Raw genomic sequence first — 19,389 nt, 5'->3', positions numbered from 1 at the left:
TTCAAGTCTTCTGCAGTCATAAATTAGCTTGTTTGAGAAACAGATTGAAATTTGGGTCATCAATCTTGAATATCATCCTACCGAAGCTCTGAAATGTAATTTGCATCCAGTGGTGGACGAAGTACACAAATCAAGTACTTGAGTAAAAGTACAGATACGTATAATAAAATATTACTCCAGTAAAAATAAAAGTACTCCTTTTTCAATTTTACTCAAGTGAAAGTACAAAAGTACTAAATTTTTTATGTACTTAAGTAAAAAAGTACTGAAAGATAGATGTTTGCAATTTTATATAGGCTCATTTTATTTTATATTAGCACATTTTTTTATTTTTTTTTATAATCCTGCTGCTCAAAATACCTGGGATTTTTTCCAAAATAACCACTATATGGAGTCATGATATATTTTTGTTGTTGATATGGACTACACTGATGAGAGTAATGTTAACTGTGAAGCTTACACTGTGATGTCCCTGAGAGAAAACAGAGATGACCATCTGATTTTCACCAGTAAGAACAAAGTATTTTAAAGTTTGTTGTTTTACAGAACATCACAGTTATATATGACATGATAATAAGGCCTGAAGATTTTAAGGAAAATATAATTATATTTTCATACTGATTTTTTCCTTCTCAAACCTTGTCTGGGGTGTAAAAACACCCCTGGCCAAACGGGGTGCATCTCTTCCCCTCTTTGATAATTACTGTAGTTACCATGTTCTGAACATCACATCCTTTCTTTTCTCCCCAGATGTAATCTATATATATATATATATATATATATATATATATATATATATATATATATATATATAGGTGGTTGAATAAAAATATTTGGACATTATTTATAAAAATTACCTCAAGTTAGCACCAGCAAGTTTGTTAGCTAGACAGTTAGCATCAGCTAACAATATTTACTTATTTTCAGTACGGTTATGAATAACGTCCTTAATAACAATGGATGAAAAGTTTAGAGCTCTACTGATGATTAAGTCTAGAGGGTGTCCACCTTTGTGTGTGGGTCCATGTACATGCTGAATCAACAAGTAAAAAAAAGCCTCAAGTCCAAATATTCATTTATCACCAATTAACTGTTTGACAAACACTTCCTGCTTCGATGTACAGATCTGAATTTAAAAAAATCTCAAACATGCTCCGATGTCCCGATCTGAATCAACCAAGTCGCGAACAGGTTCCGAAGTGCCGATCTGAATCAACCGAGTCGCGAACAGGCTCCGAGGTGCCGATCTGAATCAACCGAGTCGCGAACAGGCTCCGAGGTGCCGATCTGAATCAACCGAGTCGCGAACAGGCTCCGAAGTGCCGATCTGAATCAACCGAGTCGCGAACAGGCTCCGAAGTGTCGATCTGAATCAACCGAGTCGCGAACAGGCTCCGAAGTCCCGATCTGAATCAACCGAGTCGCGAACAGGCTGTGAAGTGCCATTCTGAATCAACCGAGTCGCGAACAGGCTCCGAAGTGCCGATCTGAATCAACAGAGTCGCGAACAGGCTCCGAGGTGCCGATCTGAATCAACGGAGTCGCGAACAGGCTCCGAAGTGCCGATCTGAAAACTTCGACCAAAGAATGTAAAAAAAAATAACTCAATTTCTCTAACTCTATACTCTAATAACTCTACAAATCTATGAAAGACTCAGATCACGTGTCTAAAAATAAATCGCTATAGTAAAAGAGAAATAATAAGAGGAGTGAAGTTTCCAACCGTTCTGCTGTGTTTGGTCCTCACGCGCGTCTGACGCTCCGCGGCGCGTCTCCGCCCCTCACACGCGCGTTTACAGCGCTAAATTAACCATCTTTGCTAATTATTATACATTTACTTCATTGTCAGCTCCAGGTACTTCATTTATTATTGTTCATTGAACTGTTTGAAACAAAAAAAGGTTGTATTTCAGTAATAATTCTAAATTATCAAAATATATAAAATAATGGTTTGTATTTTAATATCCTTTAAAATATAATCTATTTCTGTAATGTGCAGCTGTATTTTCAGCATCATTCCTCCAGTCTTCAGTGTCACATGATCTTTAGAAATCATGAAAATATGATGATTTATTATTAGAACTATTAATAGTTGTGCTACCAAATATTATTTTGGAATCTGTGATCTGTGAAAGTGTTTTAAAGTTTGTGGTTTTACAGAACATCACAGTTATATATGACATGATAATAAGGCCTGAAGTTAGGAAGAACATTTTAAGGAAAATATAATTATATTTTCATAATGATTTTTTCCTTCTCAAACCTTGTCTGTGGTGTAAAAACACCCCTGGCCAAACGGGGTGCATCTCTTCCCCTCTTTGATAATTACTAGTTACCATGTTCTGAACATCACATCCTTTCTTTTGTCCCTAGATGTAATCTATATAAATATATATATATAGGTGGTTTAATAAAAAAAATTGGACATTATTTATAAAAATTACCTCAAGTTAGCACCAGCAAGCTTGTAAGCTAGACATTTAACGTCAGCTACAATATTTACTTATTTTCAGTACTGTTATGAATAAACATTCATGTCTGTCTAACGTTACTCGTCTAGTTAATCCAAACAATATACATATGTATAACGTTACTGTTAATACACAATATAAAAACAGATGTCATGGTAGCATTTTAATAAAACTGTTAATATTACGGGAGCGGGGAATTTGGACATGCATGAGTTATTTTATTTAATCTGTGTTAGTTTAAGGTTATTTAATTTAATTTTTTAACCTAAAACACAGAGACGCTGATTGATGTGTCTGCGTTTGCACTGGAGCATTTCAGTGGTCTTAAACAGATCACTCTTTACAGCGGATTTAGTTCCCAAACAACTGACAATTTTGACATTAATAACTTACTTTTAGCAACATCAGACGCACGCGCGCTCACAAGATCTGCCGGTTCTTACTTCTGTAGACTCGCACTTAACGGTTCATTTGAATCAGTGAGTGGTCGACTCCAGAACAGCTGCAATCGGATCATTCTAATTCGTAAACGAATCGTTTGGTGCGATTCGCGATCCGATTAAAGTTTATTTTGAAAAGACTCAGTTCGTTCATGATGAATCAGACACTGCTTCTGCGTGTCGGAGCACGTGATATATTATAGGGAGTAACGATATGTTTTATGAAATGTAGTGAAGTTAAAAGTACGATCTTATGCTTTGGAATGTAGTGAAGTAAAAGTAAAAGTTACTAAAAATAAAACTACTCCAGTAAAGTACAGATACTTGAAAAATTTACTTAAGTACAGTAACGAAGTAAAGCTACTCCGTTACTGTCCACCACTGTTTGCATCTGAATTTGGGCTTGTGACTTAATGTTTCGGATGAAGTCTCTTCTCCTCGCTGCATTAGTGTGATCAAAAGTAGAATAAAAACAGTAATATTGTGAAATATTTTTAGAATTTTAAATAACTGTTTTCTATTTGAATATATTGTAAAATGTAATATATTCCTGTGATGCGCAGCTGAATTTTCAGCATCATAACTCCAGTCATCAGTGTCACATGATGATTTGCTGCTCAAGAGACACTGTTGAAAACAGTTCATATTTTTGTGGAAACATTTTTAAAGTATTGTTTGATGAATAGAAAGTTAAAAAGAAAAGCATTTATTAGCATTATAAATGTCTTTATTTTTTAATGCATCCTTGTTGAATAAAAGTATTACCTTCTTTCTGACTCCGAAACTATGAATGGTATTTTATATATATAACCAAAAACCAGAAACCAGAACACTAATCTAAAGAACCTAAAGAACTTCAGAAAGCTCTTGGTGAATCTCCAAAGAAGCATGAAGATTTTTTTTAATCGGAGTTGTTTAAGAGTGACACCTGTGGAGAACATGATCCAACAAGATTCAGACTGAGAATGAATCTAGAAAAGATCACAGTGGCTGTTCCTCGAGTATATCACTGCATCCTCTCTTCATATAGACCTACATGTTTCCACAGTCACTTTATATGGTTCATATTAAGGCCTGGGGCGTATGTGCATGCACACACACATCTTTTCACGTTTGCTTCACATTCCAGTCAGGATATGAGTCATCTACCTATGATCTTTTAATTATAACATGATAAAAATACATTGCAAAAAACAAAAGAAAGAAAGAAAGAAAATCCCTCCGGACTTTTAGGAAGTCTGGGGCCTAGAAAGTGCTGAAATGATGACTATTAAACTCAGAGGCTGATAAAGCTGTACTATCAAGGTGTTGAAGTGCATTTTAACAATCTAGTCGTACCGAAATCTTCAGATGTGGAAGAAGTAGTGGCCAAGACGAGCTAATTGCTAAAACAACAACAATGAAGAAAGTGACTGGACATTTGTAAAGCTGTTTTTATTCCAAATTAAGCTTTTGAAAGGAAGAGTTCACACAAACATGAAAGTTTTCTGACAATTTACTCATTCTCAGGCCATCCTAGATTTATATGTGTTTGTTTCTTCATCAGATTTAGAGAAATGTAGCATTGCATCACTTGCTCATGCTCTGCAGTGAATGGGTGCCGTCAGAATGAGAGTCCAAACAGTTGATAAAAACATCACAATAATCCACAATTAATGCAGACCACCCCAGGCCTTCGACTGATGTCCTGTGAAGTGTCCGTTTTAAGTAAAAAATGTCACAGCTTTTCACTTCACAAGACATAAACTGGTACACTGAAGTGGTGTGGATTATTCTGATGTTTTTATTAATTGTTTGAGCTCTCATTCTGACGGCACCCATTCACTGCAGAGGATCCATTGATGAGTAAGTGATGCAATGCTACATTTCTCCAAATCTGATGAAGAAGCAAACTCATCTAAATCTTCGATGGCCTGAGAATGAGTTTTCAGTTAATTTACATTTTTAGATAAACTCTTCCTGAGATGTGACATCATAGTTTTTGTATAATCGACTACAGGTTAAGCATTTGTGCTGACCGAGCGAATCCATGAACTAATTCCGTCTGGACAAGCAGGAAACATGGTTAAACTTTAGCACTAAAACTGTCACAAACAGGCCCCATGAAGCCCAAACATTCCCCGTGTGTCATTAGCAGGATAATTACTCAACAGAGACACACAGACGCAAACTGTTTTATAGCATTCATCTAGTTACACTGTGACAATCCCAAACAAAGTCAAACACATTTACTGTTCCTCAGTGACAAAAAAACAACAATGAATCCTGACAGTGGAATATATCAAAGGGCTTTGTTCGTGTAAGCTAAACATGCAGTCCTCAATCTCAAATTAAGTCTCTTACAGTCCTGTTCAAAAGCTTGGTTTGGAAAAATTTTAACGTTTTGGAAAGACGTTGTCAATGCTCCACAAAAGGGTGGATTTTTTTTTATACAGTAAAATTGTGAAATATTATAATTATTTTAAGTAACTCTTTTCTATTTGATTATATTGTAAAATCAAATGTATTTCTGTGATGTGCATCATTACTCCAGTCTTCAGTGTCACATGATCCTTCAGAAATCATTATAATATGCTGATTCTAATTTTCTGCTCAAGAAACATTCACTATTATTAACAAAACAAAAAACAAAACAAAAAGTGCTATTTCAAATGTTTTGTGGAAACTGTGATAGTTTAGTCACATTATTTTAAGGATCCAAACTACAAGTATTAAATACGACTTTTGCGTTAATAAAAAAAACCTCCTTATTTGCTGCTTATGAATAGTTAATAAGTTAGCTGTTAAGTTTAGTTATGGGGTAGGATTAAAGGATCTAAAACATGGTCATGCAGAATAAGGCATTAATATGTGTTTTACAAGTAATACTAATAAACTAATAAACAACCAGTATTAACCAGTACTAAAACTAGTTAATAATGAGAATTGGTACTTCAAATAAAGTGTTACTGAAACTTTAAAAGAAAAGGATTTATTTGAAATATAACATTTTGTAACATTCTAAATGTCTTTACTGTTACTTTTGATCAATTAATGCATCAATGCTGATTCAAAATCTAATCAGTTATGTTAGCACATTATTCCTATCATATACTCTTGTGTCTAAATGCAGCCCTCTTCAGTCGTCTTTCATCGGGAAATGCAAAAGGCTTTGAGAAGTCTCGGCGAGACTCTAGAGAATGTGAAGTAGTGAGGAGAGGTCGGAGGGAAGACTAAAGAAACAGGTTTATGATGAACCTCTCTTCAGTCGTGGATTGTATTGTGGCTGCCCCTCGATCAGGAGGGACAAACGGCTAGACATGAGATACTGCTGCTGTGACCTCATTAAAACACAGGGAGAGATTCCCAGAACAGGGAACATGGATTGGTTCATGTACAGACACGATCCTTCAAAGGCTCACTTACACTGAACTGAGGATAAAAATGACATCCGTCAAGCAACAACAACATCATGCTTGTGATGTTTCTTCTGTTTAAGGGCGAGGAATTTCAGTCAGTGTTTGCTACTGTATCTGACAGTCTGCCTTCACCCTGTGAATAAAGCTCAGCTTGGGTTTGAGTCAGACATCAGGTCACGGCATGTAAGTCTGCAGGTGAACGAATGACAGATTTACATTGTCGTCTTCCCCTCTGCTCTACTTTTGGCCTAATGACTCACTTACGCAACACTGGCTTCACCTGCGGCGAGTGGAAGCGTGTTCAAACTTCTGCTCATAATGATCCCCCCTCAGGTTCTCACTGAATTTATGCCAACTTGTTTGAAAACACTGCAGGCAAAGTTATATTTAATGACTTTATCAGCAAGTAACAAAAGTTAATGGAGGATCTGCGTGTTAAATACTGAAGTCCCTCAGGAAAGAAACACTTTAAATTGACATGAAAGTGCGGATGAGGAGGAAAGTGGCAACAGCATACATTAACACGAACATTACTGATAACAGACCTTTATTTTGTGGAAATATAAAATATATCTACAGTACTGTTCAAAACTTTGGGGTCAGTAAGATTATTATTATTATTATTATTATTATTGTTATAATATATATATATATATATATATATATATATATATATATATATATATAAATGCTTTTATTTATAGCAAGATGCACTAAATTACTAAAAGTGACAGTAAAGACTTTTATTATGTTACAAAATTTACATTTCTAATAAATGCTTTTATATTTAAAATCATTAAAAAAAAACATTATATTCATCAAAGAATCCTGAAAAATAAATTATCACAATTTTCACAAAAATATATGTTTTCAGCATTGATAATAATGAGAAATGTTTCTTTAGCAGTGAATCAGCATATCAGAATGATTTCTGAAGATCATGTGAAGACCGGAGTAATGATGCTGAAAATACAGCTTTGACTCACAGGAATAAATGACTCTATAAATAAATGATAACCAAAATCAATTACAGTTTAAAATATATTCATAGTGAAACAGGTCTATTAAGTTGTAATAACATTTCAGAATTTTACTGTTTTTACTGTACTGAACAAATAAATGCAGCTTTGACGAGTATAAAAGACTTCTTTAAAAAACATTTAAAAATCTTACTGATCCCAAACTTTTGAATGGTAGTGTATATATTTATATATTTATATAAATTCATGAAATGATGCCTAATTTTTAAATTCAAACTCGCTTTGTAAGAATACGTCACATAAATTTATGATGGAAGAATCAAGATCTAATTGTGCTCGATCTAAACAAAACAAACTCCTGCAGAGTCCAGATGGATTGCTGGAAATGGATGTCCTGTGAAGAAGGCCAGAATCAAACCCAATATTGTCACAACGCACACACACACACACACCCTCTCCATTCATCCCACCCACTGAGAGCCATCACTCCTCCAGTGTGTCAGAGTAATTTACTGTGACAACACACAACTGGCCACAGCAGTGGGCCACCATGAGCACATTATACAGAGACGGTGAGGGCGAGAAGTGAAAACACACCGACAGAGAGATGGGGAACGCATTTAAGAGAGATTTTGTTAAATTCCTGTTGACCATGGTATCACTGCTGTACTGTTTGTAAAGGTGTGAGGAAAAGATGGAGGTTAACAGCAGAATGACATAAACATGTGACTGAACCTCAGAATGTAAACAGCAATCAATCAAAGCCTCTGCTTCTACAAATGGAGATGGTAAACTAAAGACTCTGATATTCCAGAGCCGAATGATCAGTTGTTTGTTTTCCATTATTCCTCAGATTTAAAGTAATAAAAGCGTTAAGGTTTTCTCACCTCAGGAGCTGGAGGAGAGCTGAAACTTCACAGATGGATGCTTGGGAAAGTCACCCTGTTATTTTCTCAATCAACCCCCACAGCCTCAAAAAAAAAAAAAAAAAAAGTTAAAACAGATTCTCACAGCTAAATGTCAGCTTAGCAAATATCAGGAAACTTTTTCTTTTTTTCATATGTTTATGACAAAACTTCAAGTAGAAACTGAAATTTTAAATAAAATAATATAAAGATTTCAAATGTATTAACACACGTTTCACAATAAATGTGAAAAAACAAAAGTATAAACAAAGACTATATATATATATATATATATATATATATATATATATATATAATTTTTTTTTGCCTTTGGAGTAAACTACTGGTTACACAGACAACTGGTAGAAAACTTTTATAGCTTTTTTTCTTTTTAACTGTTCACTCACCATTGAGTCTAAATCATGTTTACATCTAACTCCTTATTTCCCGAACATTCTGGCACCATCCAATCAGATCTGGAACTGCTCTCTAAAAATAAAAAAATACTGATTACAAAACCATCATAATCAGCCTAACTGACATTGTAAATAAGAGAATAGATTAGGATTAACTCCATCAGCCTGCAGTCAGACTCACATTGCCTTTTACTCGTTGCTGTTGCTAAATCACAAGACTTTTATTGACTTATAAACTCTGTGTCCCTTTGAGAGTTGCAAAAACATTTGACCCCCAAATTTTCAGCAAAATTTCCCAACTCTGCACCTGGACAGAGTAGTGGGAATGTCTCAGCAAGTGTCTTTACGAGAAGAAAACTCAAAAGGCTTTATGTTGACAGAGACATATAATGCAGTTGTTAATTCCCAGAAAATGAATGTGTAATGGAACAATGTGGTCATACAATTTGGGATTGCACTTTATTTAATGACTCTATTCTTATCTTTGTTTTTTTCTGCTTTAGCACATTGATTTCACAATAGCACCGGGCATGACCCCATCACGATAATGTGGGATTGTGTTTTTGTGTGTATTTGGGTGAGCTGTCCATCTGTGTGCCAGCTTGTCTGGTCTGCGGGTGATGTGTTCCCGCAGTGACAGTTTCTGCTGGGATTGTCGGACCATGTGGTTTGGTGTAAAAAAAAAAAAGTCCAGGGTCTTGGTGGGACCACCAAGCCGTGAACATCAGGACTGTCACAACAGTCTATCCAAAGGACATCCATACAGACAAAAAATACATAAAAGAATAGATTACTCCAGACATCAGTGTCACATGATCCTTAGAAATCATTCTAATATGCTGATTTGCTGCTCAATTATTAATATTGGTTCTTATTATTATTAGTTTTGAAAACAGTTAATACAACTGCTTAATATTTTTGCTATTTCTTTTAGGATACTTTGATGAATAGAATGTTCAAAATAACAGCATTTATTTGAAACAGAAATCATAACATTATCAATATTTTCAAGGGTATAGGTTTGATTTTGGCATTGGTGGGGACATTGGAGGCAGACAACAGACATTACATTTTTTGATCAAAAAAGTACAATTTAGTAGTCACTGGATATTGATAGGGACATTTCATAGCATCCCTGCTAATTCTGCACCCTTGAAAATCATATTAATCTTGTCTGACTTTGGAAACTATAGTTTCTTTATACAAAAATTGATCTAGACAAGTGTATAGAAACTAGCCATATTTCTGTTAATCATAAAACTGTGAAAACCACGTTCTCATCTTATGTGTCCTCTTATGGTGAAAAAAAAAAACATGGTTACTATAGTTAAACCACAAATTAATTATGTTTGTATATTCTATCTTTCTTTCTTTCTTTCATTTTTATAACTGTAATTAATGGTTTGATGTTTTGTACTGTTTAATAAAAATAAAAATAAAAAAATAAATCAGAAAAAAAGATTTGCGATACATGCTCTGAAGTACCGATCAGACCCAAATGATTCACAAACCTGCTCCGAAAATTGGGGGAAAAAACTCTCTAGAGGAGACACCTGTGAAATTATTGTAGTCTCTCTCCCAGAAAAACACTTATGAAGCACAAAACTTTACTGAAAGTCTCATTTTGCTCTCCATTTAACCCCTCTAGGAGAAACAAATGAGACCATATTTGTGGCTTTTCCTTTATGTTAATTTTGCCACCATTGTGATTTGTATACAACAAAAACTCATATTTCATGCCAGGACACATGTAGCACCTCACTGTTTAAAAAGCTCATATGGATCTCAATAAGAAAGTGTTCACTTACTCTCAGGCTCACATCAGGCTCAGGGGAAATGAAATCCGGATCTCTTTGGCTCCTGTTTGTGGGTAGTTAAGCCGGGTGCGGATTAGAGACCAAGGGGCATCTGAGGGGCAACAATGGGGCAAAGATTTGGGAGTCAGTGGGTAAACACACTAACAGCCTTCCTGATTCACAGCTTCAAAGACTGGGCCTCTTAATCAGAGACAGAGGAAAAAGAAAAAGACAGAGGAAGGGGGCTGAGACGATACAGTTTTTCTCAGTCCCTTTGGTACATTTCCCGAATCATCCTTGACATTTGCAAAACAGAAAGTGCATTTCTCAAAACAACTCGTACAAATAGCAAAAGACCATGGATTACCTGCAAAAGCCAATATCTTGCTCAAAATCCTTAGTTCATCTCTCAAAAATAGATATCTGTGTCAATGAACATATCAGTGCCGTCAGAATGACAAGTCCTTGCGCCATAGTTTACGGAAAAGACAGTCAAATCGCTTAGTCATGTTGTCAATTTAACAGTGTTCTGGAGGGATGTTCTGATGGAAACTACTGTATTGAACAGTTTTTCATATGCTTGTGTATGATATATATCCATTTAGTACAGATTTAGAAATTACTGTATGTATGATATTGATTGAAAGAGACTGGATAGAATTCCCAGTTACACTTTTACTAGTCTAAACCCCCCCCCCCCCCCCCCCCAAAAAAAAAAAACCTTTACTATGTCATTGTGATATAGAAAAGGGAAAATAAATATGGACACAAAGATGAAAATAAGTCAATTTTCAGAATTTGAAACTCTTGTGTTGTCCTCTGTCTATTTCTAACTGAAGATTCATGAGGTGAACCTTTGAGCTATTTCAGAGAAATGGTTTATGATTGGTTTATCATCTACATTATCTTCATTATAAAAAGATTCACTTGCACAATTCATGCCAAATTGACAAAAAGTCTAATAATAATGTGCAAAAAAAAATGTGCTTGGCATTTTATGACAGCTAGATGACTTATACGATGAACTAGAGACTAGATGTTTTGAGGGGTAAGACTATACACAGAAAACTATATAATACATTTTGAGCGACATGACATTAGTAACTGATAATGAAGGAAACCGCAGATAAATGTGCATAATCAATTGCATGAATGTACAAAAGCAATTTGTTCAAAAGAATGAGAAACTGGTTTTGTGATGTGTATAAATGACTAGGTGATGTGGAGGTTGTACAAGTAGTTTTGAGATTTTCATTTCTGTTTTGAGAAATGCACCAAAGTGACTGAGAAAAACTGTAAGAACGAAGGCTTGAAATTATAATTTTATAATTATAATTTTTTTTAAATATAATAATTTTAAATCAAGTCCTATGATGGGCTCTGCAAATCAAAATAGCTTTTTTACTTTCTTAATGCATGTACCTGGTCTTACTGTGAATGATTTAACACATATATTGTTATAAATAGTGTTATAGTGTTAGTGTATGTGTTTAGTTTATAATGTATAGTGTTATATGTTCAAATATGCTTACAGCTTACAACAAATGGTAATTTTTCTCTGCCTCTAAATGCCTTTCCTTTTCAAATGACAAGGCCCTTTTTTATACCACTCCCCTCACTTTTCATTGTTCAATCAGTTCTCAATAGATAAAATCAAGCCCCATTTAGTTTCTAAGGTATAATTTTGCTTTTTCATAAAATAAACAAAACTAAATCAACTTAAAAAAATGAATTATATATATATATATAAAATTAAGCTTTAGTTCATATTAATTATTAGTTGTATATATATATATATATATATATATATATATATATATATATATATATATATATATATATATATACACACACAAACAATAAAATCACACCAAGCCTCCATCCAAACATGCCACATTTCCAGCTGGCAGCCAACTACACACTGCTCCCCTATTCCAAAGCTTCCACACATATTTGACCCGTAGGCCAGGGAATGTCGTGTAGAGACAGGGCAGACTAGCCAGTGGAGGTGAGGCGGGGGTCCTGTGCTAACTGTGGTGTGAATGTCAGCAGCTCTCTGTGTGCACTGTCTGCACGCCTAATCTGCTAATGTATTCCTGAGGTCAGGAGGTCCTCCGCCAAATCAATGGCAGGGACTTAAACAGCTTTCCCCTGGAATGTGCCTGATCTGCACTCCTCTCCACAGGGTGGGGGGAGGGGGGAGGGTTAGCGGCATCCAATTTTCCGTGGAATTTAACCACTGAAAAGTGAACGGGGGAGGAGGAGGCCAATGACAGCCCCCGCTGACATAAAGCTTCTCACTGAATAATATTAATAGACATAAAGGGTGAAAACTTTTTTTCACACTGCTTCAAATGTGCCTGATGTGAGAGTCTGGGAGTGAAGTGCACTTTAAAGATGTCTGAAATAAAGAATGTGGACTCAAACAAAAGTGCAACTCATACTTTAACTCAGAGAAAATACCCATACTAGCTCTGAACCATTACTATTACCAATAAACTATTAGTTAGAAATTAGACAGACAGACAGAAAGACAGAAGGACAGACAGATGGTCAGAAAGACAGACTGACAGACACACAGACAGACAGAAGTAAAACAGACAGACTGACAGAAAAACAGAATGAAAGAAAGACAGACAGACAGAAGGACATACAGACCAGTGGTGGACAAAGTACACAAATCAAGTACTTGAGTAAAAGTACAGATACGTATAATAGAATATTACTCCAGTAAAAGTAAAAGTACTCCTTTTTCAATTTTACTCAAGTGAAAGTACAAAAGTACTAAATTTTTTATGTACTTAAGTAAAAAAGTACTGAAAGATAGATGTTTGCAATTTTATATAGGCTCATTTTATTTTATATTAGCACATCTTTTTATTTTGTATTTTTTTTTTATAATTCTACTGTTCAAAATACCTGGGATTTTTTCCAAAATAACCACTATATGGAGTCAAGATATATTTTTGTTGTTGATATGGACTACACTGATGAGAGTAATGTTAACTGTGAAGCTTACACTGTGATGTACCTGAGAGAAAACAGAGATGACCATCTGATTTTCACCAGTAAGAACAAAGTATTTTAAAGTTTGTTGTTTTACAGAACATCACAGTTATATATGACATGATAATATGATAATAAAGCCTGAAGATTTTAAGGAAAATATAATTATATTTTCATAATGATTTTTTCCTTCTCAAACCTTGTCTGTGGTGTAAAAACACCCCTGGCCAAACGGGGTGCATCTCTTCCCCTCTTTGATAATTACTAGTTACCATGTTCTGAACATCACATCCTTTCTTTTCTCCCCAGATGTAATCTATATATATATATATATATATATATATATATATATATATATATATATATATATATATATATATATTTATATATATATATATATATATATATATATATATATATATATATATATATATATATATATATATATATATATATATATATAACAATATTTACTTATTTTCAGTACGATTATGAATAACGTCCTTAATAACAATGGATGAAAAGTTTAGAGCTCTACTGATGATTAAGTCTAGAGTGTGTCCACCTTTGTGTGTGGGTCCATGTACATGCTGAATCGACAAGTAAAAAAAAGCCTCAAGTCCAAATATTCATTTATCACCAATTAACTGTTTGACAAACACTTCCTGCTTCGATGTCCAGATCTGAATTTAAAAAAATCTCAAACATGCCCCGATGTCCCGATCTGAATCAACCGAGTCGCGAACAGGTTCCGAAGTGCCGATCTGAATCAACCGAGTCGCGAACAGGCTCCGAAGTGCCGATCTGAATCAACCGAGTCGCGAACAGGCTCCGAAGTGCCGATCTGAATCACCCGAGTCGCGAACAGGCTCCGAAGTGCCGATCTGAATCAACCGAGTCGCGAACAGTCTCCGAAGTGCCGATCTGAATCAACCGAGTCGCGAACAGGCTCCGAAGTGCCGATCTGAATCAACCGAGTCGCGAACAGGCTCCGAAGTGCCGATCTGAATCACCCGAGTCGCGAACAGGCTCCGAAGTGCCGATCTGAATCACCCGAGTCGCGAACAGGCTCCGAAGTGCCGATCTGAATCAACCGAGTCGCGAACAGGCTCCGAAGTGCCGATCTGAAAACTTCGACCAAAGAATGTAAAAAAAAAAATAACTCAATTTCTCTAACTCTATACTCTAATAACTCTACAAATCTATGAAAGACTCAGATCACGTGTCTAAAAATAAATCGCTATAGTAAAAGAGAAATAATAAGAGGAGTGATTCCTACCGTTCTGCTGTGTTTGGTCCTCACGCGCGTCGGACGCTCCGCGGCGCGTCTCCGCCCCTCACACGCGCGTTTACAGCGCTAAATTAACCATCTTTGCTAATTATTATACATTTACTTCATTGTCAGCTCCAGGTACTTCATTTATTATTGTTCACTGAACTGTTTGAAACAAAAAAGGTTGTATTTCAGTAATAATTCTAAATTATCAAAATAAAATATATAAAATAATGGTTTCTATTTTAATATCCTTTAAAATATAATCTATTTCTGTGATGTGCAGCTGTATTTTCAGCATCATTCCTCCAGTCTTCAGTGTCACATGATCTTTAGAAATCATGAAAATATGATGATTTATTATTAGAACTATTAATAGTTGTGCTACTAAATATTATTTTGGAATCTGTGATCTGTGAAAGTGTTTTAAAGTTTGTGGTTTTACAGAACATCACAGTTATATATGACATGATAATAAGGCCTGAAGTTAGGAAGAACATTTTAAGGAATATATAATTATATTTTCATAATGATTTTTTCCTTCTCAAACCTTGTCTGTGGTGTAAAAACACCCCTGGCCAAACGGGGTGCATCTCTTCCCCTCTTTGATAATTACTAGTTACCATGTTCTGAACATCACATCCTTTCTTTTGTCCCTAGATGTAATCTATATACATATATATATAGGTGGTTGAATAAAAATATTTGGACATTATTTATAAAAATTACTTCAAGTTAGCACCAGCAAGCTTGTTAGCTAGACATTTAGCATCAGCTACAATATTTACTTATTTTCAGTACTGTTATGAATAAACATTCATGTCTGTCTAACGTTACTCGTCTAGTTAATCCAAACAATATACATATGTATAACGTTACTGTTAATACACAATATAAAAACAGATGTCATGGTAGAATTTTAATAAAACTGTTAATATTACGGGAGCGGGGAATTTGGACATGCATGAGTTATTTTATTTAATCTGTGTTAGTTTAAGGTTATTTAATTTAATTTTTTAACCTAAAACACAGAGACGCTGATTGATGTGTCTGCGTTTGCACTGGAGCATTTCAGTGGGCTTAAACAGATCACTCTTTACAGCGGATTTAGTTCCCAAACAACTGACAATTTTGACCTAAATATGATTTTCAGTTACAATAATTAATCCTAAATTTCGACATTAATAACTTACTTTTAGCAACATCAGACGCACGCGCGCTCACAAGATCTGCCGGTTCTTACTTCTTTAGACTCGCACTTAACGGTTCATTTGAATCAGGAGTGGTCGACTCCAGAACAGCTGCAATCGGATCATTCTAATTCGTAAACGAATCGTTTGGTGCGATTCGCGATCCGATTAAAGTTTATTTTGAAAAGACTCAGTTCGTTCATACACACAGAAAGATAGACAGACAAACAGACAGAAAAACAGAAAGACAGACAGACATACAGAAAAACAGACAGACAGACAGACAGAAAAACAAACAGAAAGACAGACAGACAGAAGGACAGACAGACAGACATACAGAAAAACAGACAGACAGACAGACAGGCAGAAAGACAGACAGAGAAACAGACAGAAAGACTGCAAGACAAAGGGTTTCCATTTAGGAATTTCCCTACAGAAATTCAAGTAACACTGCAAGTGACTACAAAATACTGCCAACACAAACACAACACGTTAAATAGATCACTGGCATTTATAATCACCGTAAAGCCACCTGGGGAAAGCTGATGACCTAAGTGAATTTCTTATCTCTTCGTAATGCAGGTTCTAATTTCCACCACATCATAAAACCAGGTGAGAGAAAGAAAGACAACCATCAAACCTGTCAAACCTCATGTGACCTTCTCCATCAGTGGATGCTGCTGTCTCCAACAGGCTGCTTGACTTCACTGCTCAGCCAGTCCTGGTTGGAGAGATCCATCAGTTTTGTTGCTAATTAGTGATGCTCTTTTAAGAAGGGACTTCAGAAAAAATCTGACATATATGAGAGCACAATGTGAGCTATAACTGAGATACACAAGAGAGACAAAATTATTATTGAAAATTAACATCGAAGAAGCGGAGGACAAAAGTCTACGAGAAACAATTGAGATATTAACAGCATCTCATTTGTGATTTTTCTACCCTATTGGAGAAGCACAGACAAATCTGTCAGAAGGATGGAAAAGGAATTGCATAGATTAGATCTCATCACACTAACCAGCCCCTCCTCTTTTTCCTCTTAGCATCTATTGCCATGATATCTCCATTCATCTTTCAATGTGCTTCCTGTCCGGGACGCCACAGGGTCAGTGAAGTGACAAACATATAAATCCACCCCATTTCACTATATGCCCCATCCCATCCTGGGACTGTCAAACTAAATGGCCCCCTGCCCTGTGGTTCCCACAGAATGGGTGTATGTCAGTCATGCAGAGTGACAGGCCTATTATACATCCCTGCAGTCCCTTGTTTCCAAACTGCCATGAGATGATGAGCTGTCTGTCAGTCATACAGCACTAAAGCCAAGCACTAATGGGTCAGAAGGCCAACAAATAATGAACCCAATATATGGCATGTAGGCTCATATGCATAACGTGAAGCTATAGCCTCCATATCACCCATATTATTTATAAAGAAATTAAAGAAAATAAAAAATCTGAAATCTTGCATCACTGTCACTACTGCACATGATTAGGGTTAGTGATTGGAAAAAAACAGTACAGGAAATATGAAACTTGTTCAACGAGTTCACGCTTACATATAATTAGCTGAGGTATGGTATGCGTATTTATTGGCGTGCTGTCTGGGGAAGCGCTCCGAACTCTCGAACTGACTCAAATGATTCGCGAACCCGCTCCGAACTCTCGAACTGATTCAAATGATCCGCGAAGCCACTCCGAACTCCCGAACTGACTCAAATGATTCGCGAACCCGCTACGAACTCTCGAACTGATTCAAATTATCCGCGAAGCCGCTCTGAACTCCCGAACTGACTCAAATGATTCGCGAACCCGCTACGAACTCCCGAACTGACTCAAATGATTCGCGATCCCCAGCCTGACTCAAATGATTCGCGAACCACAAACTGACCCGCATGATTCTCGAACCTTCTCCAAACTTCCAAACTAACTCAAAAGATTCGCGAACCCGCTCCGAACTCTCAAGCTGACTCAATGATTCGCCAACCTGCTCCAAACTTCCGCGAACCAGCTACGAACTCCTGAACTGACTCAAATGATTCACGCTCCGAACTCCCAAACTGACTCAAATGATTCGCAAACCCGCTTTGAACTCCCAAACTGATTCAAATGATTCGCGATCCCCAAACTGACTCAAATGATTCGCGACCCCGCTCCGAACTCCCGAACTGATTCAAATTATTCGCGATCCCCAAACTGACTCAAATGATTCGCGAAACTGCTCCGAAATTCCAAACTGACTCAAATGATTCGCGATCCCGCTCCGAACACACGAGAACTCCTTGACTACAGCTGCTGTGCTTCAAAAGCTCTTGCAGCAGCTCAACACTGGTTTTCTCTGAGGTGGTTGGATCACATCAGATTGTGGTTAATCTTGCAGATCATGACTTATATCTACTCTTCCTCTCACTGCAGTTTGGTAATATAAGGATTTCCTCCTTTGAACTCCCACCTCTTCTGTGGGTTTTATTGTTCTGGGTCTGAATTTGGGCTCCTGGTGTCTGAAAAAAGAAACATTTTCAATCAAACGTTATGACAACACCAGTGTTGTGCTAGTTACTAAGAAATATGCATTACTGTTAAAAGTAACTTTTTAGTTACTTTTTTAAAGAACTTTCTTTAATGTTCCCATTAATGCGCTTTTATGCATTATGGTCTATACAAACACAAAGTAAAACAGAAAGTATTTCTGTTTAAGTCAGACCAACACAAACTGAATATTGTATATCACAAGGATTTCTGAAATAAATAACAAAACACCTGAATAATATATTCAGAATTAAAAACTAAAGTGGCTTCTGCATCATAAAAGCTGTGTTGAGCCCTTAAAAATGTTCCTTTCACAGCTTAAGTATGAAAACTATCAACAATGGACAACATAACACAAAACATTTTGAAATAAACAAATGAAAATCTGAATTATTCAGAATCAATTTAGAGAAACATACATATATATTATATACGGATTGCGAAAGTGTGCGCGCAGATTATGAATTTGCGGGTACAGATTAAAAAACCGAGGGTACGTTTACAAAATCTGAGCGCACGGATTGGACATTTGTGTGCTAGGATAGGACATTCGAACCAGAAAGACACAGCTTACATTACATAAAACATAAAAGGTTTTTGTCTTTATGCTCAACTAAAGTGAAATAATGAGTATATTTCCACTTTGAGAAACTCGTGTTGCTCTTGCCATGACTGCCGCACATACTTGAATAAACGTAAACATGCCCATAGTGCGTCTTCATGTTTACAGTGGTTGGCATCCACTAATCCTACAATGCGTCACTGCTGCAAACAGGTTAGGCTGCACTTCAGTCAAAATTAATTATTAAAAAAAAAAAAGTAACGGACATTGCACAATATGGAGAGTTAATTTATTTAAAAAAAGTAATGCGTTACAGTATTAGTTACTGTCAAATGGAACTGCGTTGTAATAACCCAAAAGAACCTAGCAACCTAATAGCAATATACTTCGAAAAAAAGCCCAGAGCAATCTAGTAACACTTAAG

General features: G+C 35.9%; 1 long non-coding RNA gene across 1 annotated transcript; it reads right to left on the bottom strand.

Annotated features, from left to right (window-relative positions):
* Positions 1–7,303: 7,303 nt before the first annotated feature.
* Positions 7,304–16,777, bottom strand: LOC128025897 (uncharacterized). The gene is made up of 4 exons (XR_008186282.1): positions 16,516–16,777; positions 10,419–10,518; positions 8,602–8,683; positions 7,304–8,260 (listed from the first exon to the last, which is right to left on the bottom strand). It is a non-coding gene; the product is annotated as an uncharacterized LOC128025897 (long non-coding RNA).
* Positions 16,778–19,389: the final 2,612 nt, after the last annotated feature.

The sequence above is a fragment of the Carassius gibelio genome, chromosome A13 (assembly GCF_023724105.1).
Source record: "Carassius gibelio isolate Cgi1373 ecotype wild population from Czech Republic chromosome A13, carGib1.2-hapl.c, whole genome shotgun sequence".
Classification (NCBI taxonomy): domain Eukaryota; kingdom Metazoa; phylum Chordata; class Actinopteri; order Cypriniformes; family Cyprinidae; genus Carassius; species Carassius gibelio.
This window is presented reverse-complemented; position numbering and strand designations above follow the sequence as displayed.